The following is a 10,630-nucleotide window of genomic DNA, read 5'->3' on the forward strand; positions in this document are numbered from 1 at the left end:
GAAGGGTACTTATTTTTCTCAAGTACTTTAACCTATTTCATCTTTGAATTTAACCTGGCATTCTAGGCTGAGCATGCAATGGCAGCTGACTGGAAAAATTAAGACATCCTGTAATAGGATATCACACCGAGAACATCTGAATGCTGTTGAATGCTGTGAGCCTCTCCTTCAACTTGTCTTCTGCACCTATTATATGCAGCACTCACCTAGCAGCAAAGTACCTTGCACAGATCCTTCTTCCTCAGATTAAACCTGAAGATGATCTAAGCAGACCCAACAGAATGCATTAATTGTGTGCCTTGTCCCTGTGCTGTTGTCAACACAAAAATTCACTAAAGGAGCAGTAAAGAAATTGATTAGAGCCCAGGGCCTCACACTTCAGGTCTGTTTTTCTATCAGACCTCACTATCGTGAGCAATTCTATGTGGCACCCTATAAATGATTAAAAAATAATTGCATTTAATCTGCACAGTGCAAAGTTTTGTAGCAGTGACCACCGAGGCAGAGCTATTTATATAGCAACACCTCCCTTTCCACCATTCACCTCTGTGTAATCAGAGGCACACTAAAGGATCCTATCTGAGTGGCCAACCTGTGCCCAAAATGTGGTGGACCCAACATAAATGGCCACTCTTATTTGTCTTGTTTCTCAAGATCAAGGCAACAGAGCCTGTCCAGCCAGTGAAGTTCCTTTTGGGGAACTTTTCCGTTTTAAGGAAATTTGAGGAGAAAAACTTGGCAAAATAAGTTTTTATGGAGTTTCAGAAAATTTTATGAACTGAGATTGTCTTCATGAAAAAAAGGGCTTCAAGTTGCAAGATTTGGGTCTAATTGAGGAAATTTCCAGTTACAGTACAGGACATCACTGTGTGCAGCACAATTATATAATCTCTGCTACCCTTGTTTAAAAAAGATGTATACTCCCACTGATAAAGGACGCTTTCAGTAACTCTGACTCTGTTGACAGACACCGATTTTAATTCCCAAATATTCCACAGAGGAATTTATTTACCCCTTGTTTCGCTTTATGAACCAAACCTTTGACACTCTGCTGAGATTTCTCCACTACTCTAGAAGAAATATGTCAAGAGTTTACACCCCCAAACAAAACCAAATCTCCTGAGGACATCCTGAAATGGTAAAATGTCATCATCCCAAACAAGGCATCCTCAGCTTGTATGTTGCTGGATGATGTGAAGATGAAAAATTCTCAAATCACCTACAAACATCCTTTCGCAGGGAAATATTGCCACACTGCACTGAAATCAAGCCCGCTTTATCTTGCACACGCAGCTCTTATTACATAAAAGTGCCGGTTTAATTAAAAGAAATTTGTAAGCAGTAGTGATATAATAAAGAGAATAATTATGATCCAAGAAATGATGTCTTCAGGATATTTTTTAAAAATACATTTGATGTTTAACCCGGGCTTGACCACTGCAACTTTCTGACTGGATTGGACTTATGTTTTTGGCCACAGTAGATGTACTTGTCTAAGTTACTTTGTTATTAAGGTGGCAAAATTAAAGTTGAGAGAGATATAGCCGCCGCTGTTCGAAAAGACTGCACAAACAACAATCCATTGGCACTGGCAAAAGTGGTGATCAAACCAGTTCGTCCTGCCAAGCCAAACTTCTGTGAAATTAGTTTTTGTCAGATCCAGCACAAAAGAAAGAAAATAAAGCTGTTTTACAGTTTTAATGAACGCTGCCCATAATAACCAAGCAAATAACGCATATCCACGCACCAAATCATCATCTAATGCCCTAAAAACAAACCAGAAAGGTCCTTTGGGACAATTTCCTAAGGATGTACTGAGGTCGGAAAACAGGACCAGGTGAAGGTGAGGACCTGTTGAGGATCAGTACGGGATGTACTCACGGGTGGTATAATATAACAATTCCCCAACTGATTCCATGCCATTTTTTAATTCCCCGCCCTTCTTCATTAGCTGATGTGACACCACGCCCCACATTTGCTCTTTGTTATTGGCTGAAGCCTAGGGCGTGGCATCGCTTCAGCCATCGGCAAAGGGCAGGAAATTAAAAAATCGCATCGATTTTGGAAAGAACTGTTGCGTTATACCAACCCAGGGCAACGCCACGTCCTAAGCAATAAATTCTCAGAACGTCCTAAGGATATAGCTGTGTTGTCTGGGCTGTACATGCATTGAAAAAAAGAAAAATTATTTCAAGGACACCACTTGATACAGGTCTGCAGTCAGAGCGCACTTGATACAGGTGGTTTGCAGTCAAACAGCACAGCAGTATTCAATTAAACGTGTCAATTATATTAAATGCACTGTGAAGCAGTGCCCATAAAAATTGTCTAAAAATATTTCATGCTGCCAATGAACGTGCTCTTATGTCACAATTTTAATAACACAGCAGCTCTCCTGCAGATTGCAGCTGTATTCATATCTGAGTGCACTGTAGATATGATGATGATAGTGAATTTTTATGGTGCAAGGGCATCTGCGGCCAAAGAGCACCATGTCACAAGGTATTTTTTGTTTGCGCAAGGTGGGGTCAAAGACCCATTTCCCAAGCATTTCACCCTGAATAAGCCAAGCATCCGGCCAGGGGAAAGCTGGTACCCATTACATCACCGGTGGATACCCGGTGACACTGGGGATCGAACCCCGCACCTCCCTGATGCTCAGACCACTAGACCACCGCTGCAGTTGCACTGTAAACAGATGGCATGGCTAAAGTTATGTCAGCTATGGCTATCAAATCCCAAGCATGGTGTGAAAATAAAAACTAACACACCAATGTAACTACTAATCAGGGTTACCATTTACATACATTTCCATAAGGCTACAGACGCAGCCGCGGTCTGTAGCCTTCCAGATCTCCAGCTTCTGATATACAGGAGATGCCGCTTGTATCATATCTACCTTTTCTATCTACTGTTCACAAAAGCACTTCGCAAAACTGCAAAAACTGGTCTGTCTGTAGTTACCATGTTCAATCACACGACAGATGCATTCACATCACGCGCACATCTGCTATTTTGCTATTTTGCCTGCCAAAATGAAAATTTTTGCTAACATATTACCCTGCATAATGAATGCACCACCAAATTTTTGTTAATTTCTGGGAGAAAAAAGTGCCTTCACTGCATAAGTAAATACGGTAACAGCCGGGTGAACCAAACAACTTTGTTTCAGAGAACATAATTCTGGAATTTTACATTGGTCTACAGAAGACCACTCATTTAAATACTGGTTTTGATATGTTCACCACAAATGCCTTTTATAAATGGCGTGATGCAAAATTTCTGAGTTACATTTGGCCAAGAAAAATCAAAATGCTGAGAGTAAAGTGATCTTTATATAAAGAAATGCTACACCTGGGAGAACAAACGTGCATGCTGGGATAATGAGTACAGGGATCAAAACTGGCTCCCTTTATCATCTTTCAATGCTTCGGTATCGCCAAACTGCAGCATCGATAAATTAGTATTCTTCCCCAAACTATTTCTCAATGAAGAATAATCTTACATAAAGCTTTTTGCATGCACTCACAAGGAGGAGCAGACTTTTATTACATGTGAAAATTAAGCATTACAAGATCGATCCGAACAATGATGAACTCCAACTTGAAACTAGAAATACAGTCGATCCCGGATATATAGAACCCGGATATATCGAATTATTGCCTATATCGAACAGATGTAGAATCCCCTTGGGAATCTCATGCAAAAGTATAGCAAATTTGTTTACGTTTATCGAACTCCTGTGCACCCTATATTTGATATATCGAACTCCGTGCCATGCCGAGCCCCCGCAAGTGCGCTTCTCCCAGTATGTGCCACCCTGGAAGTGGGCTTCTTCCACTAGCGCGCGCTCCTGCAAATGGGCTTCTCCTAATAAGATTTCACGTGACGCTGGCCTTGGACAGCTGCGCTCTTAGTCACGTGATGGGAACTTTGTGGGGGGTGTGAAAGGAAATGGGAATGGCCATAAGGAGCTGGGAAGAGGGAAACCGTGCTGGCCGCAGGCCCGCAGACGCCTAATTTCTGATGCTCACATCGTGGCTGACATCATCGATACCGAGGAAGCGGACCCGAGCAGTGACGAAGATTGTGCGAAGAGGCCCAGCCGCCATGCACTGCGGCTGAACTTGCATCCGCATTCAGCGTCATTCTTCGCTGTTGTGGCGCAATGGAGGGCACTGGACTTTCTCATTTGGATGCTATCAACAAGCTTGAGGACAGCTTAATGAACTGCATGGTGCAGAGGAAGAGGCAAGCAAAGCTCACTGACTTTTTTCTTGCGAAATAAAGCGCGCTGATCGTGGAGTTGTGCTTTCGTTTTTGTGGACTTAAGAGGAGTAAATCGGGAAGTTCCCACTTGCTACGATCCCGGGAAATTGTCCGAGATTTGCGCAATTTTAAAATAAGCGTCTAATAGGCATATTTTATATTTCGAATTATTGATATATTGAACTTTTTCGCGATCCCCTTCGAGTTCGATATATCCGGGATCGACTGTATAGAGCAAAGCATAATGACCACTCACCCCAGAAATCTTAGAAGTACAAATGAAGTACGCAATTAAATTCTGAGTGTAAATGGTTCATGATGACTAATCCACAAAGAAGCTAACACATTTCTGTCTACTAATGGAGTTTGCACAGCATAAACATCTACGAAAAAAAAAAAAAGATGCTATTCGTCATCTTTCAAAAAGAGTAGAAATGGTCTTGCAGTTCACCACAGAGATGACAACACAGTATGACAGACATGCCTGGAACAACAAGACTTTGAGCTGCAGACAGCCTCATTTTGCAGTGCAGCATTCCATGTGTCAGCGGCAATAACATCACATCACATTGCCATTGCATGAAGTGCAGCAGATAAAATCGACATAAAAATCATTTCATGGCTATGCTACCATCAGAACACCACTTGGCACGTCATCCAAATGCAAGCTGCAGGATACTTGTTTCTACTTGCTCCAAAACTAACAGTCATTCAAAACACAGTATATGGTTTTGATGACTGCTGGCTTCTTTCTTATCTACAGTCATGGACAAAAGTTTGTAGGATGTAAGTTCACAGAAAAAAAAAAAAAATGATTCCTGTGTAGTCAGGCAAAACAGTTTACTGCAAAGCCTGAAACTATAAGGGGAAACATATACTCCATCCGCTGGAATGAATATCAGCTGACTGGATAGCACAGCAATGTGCAAATATATATTATATATTTTTTGTGAATGCTCATCTTGCAAACCATAGCTTAATGAGCCCCTAATTTTCCGTACTCTCAGTTTACTCTACTCACCATGAAAAACCAATCATAGCGCTAAGTATACAACAAAAATGTCCTTAGTACAATTAAATTCATGGGTGTACTCTAATTTTACAAACCTAGTGAAATTATAAACAAGAAACCAATGGAAATTCATAATACTGGCACCAAAGAACCACTGAGAACAGTTTTTGTACATGTCGCAGCAAAAGTGTTTGACTTGTGTTAGCATATTTACCCCAGTGGGTTGTTTTCCAAACTTTCACATGCTACCTACTCATGGACATTACCCCAATTCAGTCAATGTGAGGTCGAAAACTGGTGAGGCTCGAAGGTTAAAGGAGCGGCCAAAGAAAATGACAGATGGGCAAATGAAAGGACTGGGAATTGAAAGCAATAAAGAGGGGCAGTAAGGCCGTTTGTGCGAAGAATGGGGGAAATGGCCTCTTGCATGAATCTGATTGTGGTTGCACAAATGCTGCACTAACAGCCCGAGATAAATCAGCATGGGTGTAAAAAGGTGAGAACGGGAGTGCAGCCACAAAAACACTGTCTACGAGGAGTGTCAATGTGCAGAGAAATGCATTATACAATAGCCTAGCAAAATATGCTAATCGTAGGTAACTTGTATGTTTACTTTTTACATATAAATAAAAATGCTGTCTCACTGTCATCCACAGACATTTCCTTAGTTCAGCATCAGTTCTGAGTACTTATGTAATGTTGAAGCTCAGTTGCTATTTCAATATAGGTATATACAGTTCTAATTAAGGCCTCTATACTTTCATAGAAGTATAACTATAATAGAATCCACTGCCATGGCTCTGTGATTTTGGTTTTCAGCTTCTGATCCCAAGGTCGTGGGTTTGAATCCTGGCTGGAGTGGCCACACTTCCATGGAGGCAAAATGCAAACGCCTTTGGGCTGAGCAATGTCAGTGCACATCAAAGAATCCAAGATGGACAACATTAATCTGGAGCCTTCCACTATGATGTCCCACATTGGCCAATGTGTTGCTTCAGAACATTAAAACCCACATACCATACCACTTATACCGGTCTTTTTACCAACCTGATGACTTTGTTATCATCAGGGCTTACTCAACTTAAAAGCGAAGCTATCTAATGCTCTATCCTGCAATGCAGCGGGATGTGCACTAATAAAATGCCAACAAGAAAAAAAAAGGCATGTGAAAATAGAACAAGAAAAAAAAGCATTACCATGCAATCTATCTCAACATGACCGCAGCACAGCCAAAGCTACAGGTCAAACTACAGGTCAAAAGTTATCAACCGGGGAAGAAGTACTAAAAAGGCACAGAGAGCTTTTTTGGTGTGTCAGTCTACACTCATGAGCTTTCCATATGAACAGGAAGTATACGGCTTGGTAACCATTCAGTGTTTCTGGCAGAGTCTCCGGGTATGTGACAAGAATCATGACATGGGCTACACAAATAAACACACTGGCCTTATTGCTATCAGGCATACAGGCATATTAAGTTTGAAATGGCTCAAGGATGGCTATGCAAAGCGAACAGATATGGACAGCACTTCAAAAAGGTGCATAAGCTAACTGCCTACTTTGGAGGAAGCCATGCCTTGTTGATATGTAAAAAATAGTAGGGTTTTAACATAGTTAAACTGAGTAGAGGTGCAAAAGCATGTGCTTAGCCTGACTGGATCATGGTTTTGCTTTTCTGGGTCATCGGCACATCTGCCGACGATATTAGTCTCAGGTTAAGCTGTGATCGAGGTTAAGCTGATCTGATCTGTTCATGCCAGAGGTGAAAGTTAAAGACGACAATGTGCAATACATAGAGCGAGAGTGTGTTGCAGTTTAACATGAAGTGTGAACGGCTGCGGCGATAGCTTAGTGCTCTGGCGCACTGGCCAGCAAAGCTGATCTGTCTGCACCACAGCGGGTTAGAGTCCCAGTCGCGGCAGTATTTATTTTATTATTTATTTATTTATTTCACACACAAGAAACTTAACGTGCTGTTGCTGTTGCTAGGCAACAGCTCAAGAATATAAGATCAGTTGACAAGATTCATGGTCATGTTTGGTGAGCGTATGAGTGCTCTTGCACTAATATGCACTTTCACGAAGCATTTTGCTACTTCTTGTGCAAAACTTTGCAGCAGGTTTCAGAAACGATAAGTGAGATGTGACTTTTACCGACGACTAAGCTGACGACCTGAAAGGTATCACATGCATGTTATTTTCGTTAGAAAAGAATGTATATTCTTAACTAATTGAGACTGTCGTATCGCATTTACACAAAGTTGCTATTCTGCCTGAAATTTCAGACCATTCTTTAGGTATTAACTTTGCAATTGGGTCCATTCCGTAGTGCGGAAAAACATGCGGCATACTACAAGTACTTTACAGAGCTGATCACACTACCATACTTGACGATTAGTTACTGTTATGACTACTTAGCGCAATGGAGCCCTGATGAGTCCATGCACATCAGTGAACTATGGCCGACTTTCAAAGAAATAGTTCACATGAGTATAACACGATATATATAGCTGTGAAATGTAAGAGAAAATGTGTCCACAATCCATGGATTACGAGAAAAATTCTTCAACTAAAGAGAAAAATGTCCAGATGTAACGCAAGGGTATGTGATCAATGAATCCTGCGTTACCTGATGACTAATTGACATTAAGTAAAAGGTTGAAAACTAAGGCACCAAAAGATAGGTTTCACAATACCACAGTGAACAATACCACAATCTGATAACACTGTTGTGATACATCACATGTGTCCTAAATCAGGCTTCTGCAGACACAAATATAACAGTGCAAGATGCTTGTATGACCCTTACTCAAGCACACATGTGAAATATGGGAGACATCTCTTAGCTTGGACAGATACATGGATGGGAGTTGTGCTTCATTTTCTCCCAATACCAATGGTTGGATTCCGTGACACCTTTTTACACGAAAGCAGATTTGCCTCTTCTCACAGATGGAAAGCAAAAAAGACTAACTATCTTATTGTCATAAATGGCTTCGTTCAGGTAAAGAAAGAAAAAGACATGACTGAAGCAAAGGCATGCTTAAGTCATAATAAGCATAATAAACACATCCACTTGGAAAGATTTTTTTAAAGACTGCTTCAAATACTTTCTTTTTTCCTATCAAAGCATCCAAATGACAAACCAGGTTGTCAATGCACAATCTCAAGAGCAGGTTGCCATCTTTCTTTCCACGTATTATGCGATAGCGTATACAGCTCCTTCAGTCGAAAAGCCATCAGCGTCATAGTAGTAGTTGTAGTTGTCGCCACCGCGCGTCGGAAATATTCAGGGGCTGAGTAAAAATCAGACGGCACGCACACTCAATGAATTAAAAAACCGGGGTCTAGACCGGGAATCGAACCAGGGCCTTTAGCGTTTGAGATGGGGACGCTTCCACTCTGCCATGATGTTTGAACATGAATAAAGGCACGTCTAGTGAATGTACGGGTTTCTTAGAAACGTATCTTCGAGATATGTACTGAGGTGTACATGAGTAATTATGAGCATGTAAATTACGGATGTTGGAATTAAGCGAGTACCATGTGTTTCCAGTAAATTTCCTCCGTGCTTGGTGTGCAATCGTAGCAGCATCATGTGGCACCCACTGAAACCCCCATTCTCCATTCATGGTGCTAGCCTGGCAGATGGTACGCGTGTAAGTGAGCTTTTGAGAGGTCTCCTAGAGACTCCAAGCGGTTTGTCCAATGGGCAAGGCGTCGCGCCGAAAAGCCGATGGCGCTGCAACCCGCTGTCGCGTTCCACTCTTAGAGAAGCTTAGGTGTCCTCAGATTTTTAAAACAGTAGCTCATTTTGATGATATATTTTATAGACTATATTTTACCAACTGTACTTCATTGTACTGGCCTGCACACACCACAATTCGATATTTGTACCCCACTCCTATCTTTGTCCAGGATGAACTGGTAGTTTGTATAAATAAATAAAATAAATAAAAGCAGCCATTTTTTCGATCCAAGCTGCATTGGTCGCATTTCGATGGAGGTGAAATTCTAGAGGCCCGTGTGCTGTGCAATGTCAGTGCATGTTAAAGAACCCCAGGTGGTCCAAATTTCCAGAGCCCTTCACTACAGCATCCCTCATAGCATGAGTCACTTCGGGACATTAAACCGCCATAAACTATAAACCATAAAAGCAGCCATTTTAACTCATTCGCTTCTCCTACTTCATCTGCATTCTCCCAGTGTTCTGCACCATATTGAAGCGACAGCTTCGCTCTGCGAGGTAAAGCCGGGTATCGCTATGTGTGCAACATGGCCCACCTGTCTCCTCGGTCACGTGACAATGTGACGTCATTGCAACCTGCCCATCGTGGCAGGTGACAGTGAAAGGACTGGTTGCAAGAGGTTCTTGGGGAGGGCAACCTGGCTCTCACAAGTCCTACCGGTGGCAGCGTTTGGAACAGCCACCTGCCGGGGCAGTGGAGCATCGCTTAACCACTGAACCACTGCACCAGGAGTGGTGCGAGATCTACCAACGATCTCTAGGTGTAAAACAGAGGACGAATGAGTTAACGAGGTGACACGCAAAGAGGACCCCAGGTCGCTGAAGGGACCCATTAACGCTATCGTGTCATACCGTTCGTTGAGGAGGGGCTTAAGTGTCCCCTCTTTTTTGGGAGATGCAGCGTTACCCGAGCCGCTGGAAGGTATCGTCAGTAACTATTGCTGAAAACGCTATAGCAGAACTATTTTAATTTTATTCGGCTCTGAAAACATGCCTGAATCTTGAGCATTTGTGTGTGAAAAATGTTGAAGGAATCAGGCGTGTGAAGTGTTGCATTTTTCACCCTGCTATCAACTCTTGCTCTTTTTTTTTCTGGGCTAAGCACTAACGCAATGTATTTCTACTTAACAGCAATGGGATGTTTGGTGAGCAAAATGACCTCATTTGCAAGACTTTAGACGAATTAGGAATGGAGGTAGAATTAGTTTTTCCCTTAGTATCTAAGCAACACAAGACTCTTCAGCAAGATCAACTATGCAGTCTGTGATGAAAGTTGTTTTTTTTTTTTTTTTGGTACCCAGGTCTCCAAAGTGCGCCCGTGCAGCCAAACACAACCGGAGGGAGGCGAGCAGGGGAGCCAGGGACCCTGCATAGGCATTCTGCACGGGCTGCATCTTTCTGTGCAAAGTAATTATCATTTGCCGGCTCACGCAGATTTTCTGCATTACCAGTCATGCAGGCAACGTTGAATTTTTTTCAGTCATTTTTTGGATTTGGTTGCTGTAAAATGCCAAATCCATGACATGGAAGGATATTTCCTTTCCTTGCAGCTTTTGAAGCTGATGCTTAAGCAATGGCTGATGAGACAAGCTCGGAGACCGAGCT

At 42.1% G+C, this 10,630-nt stretch overlaps 1 long non-coding RNA gene across 1 annotated transcript; it reads left to right on the forward strand.

Moving 5' to 3' along the window:
- The first annotated feature begins 3,616 nt into the window (after positions 1-3,616).
- On the forward strand, positions 3,617-6,309 carry LOC149349959 (uncharacterized). The gene is made up of 2 exons (XR_016290180.1): positions 3,617-4,251; positions 6,101-6,309. It is a non-coding gene; the product is annotated as an uncharacterized LOC149349959 (long non-coding RNA).
- The last annotated feature ends 4,321 nt before the right edge of the window (positions 6,310-10,630 follow it).

The sequence above is a fragment of the Amblyomma mixtum genome, chromosome 3, assembly GCF_055824585.1.
Source record: "Amblyomma mixtum isolate Tamu chromosome 3, ASM5582458v1, whole genome shotgun sequence".
NCBI classification, from domain to species: Eukaryota; Metazoa; Arthropoda; class Arachnida; order Ixodida; family Ixodidae; genus Amblyomma; species Amblyomma mixtum.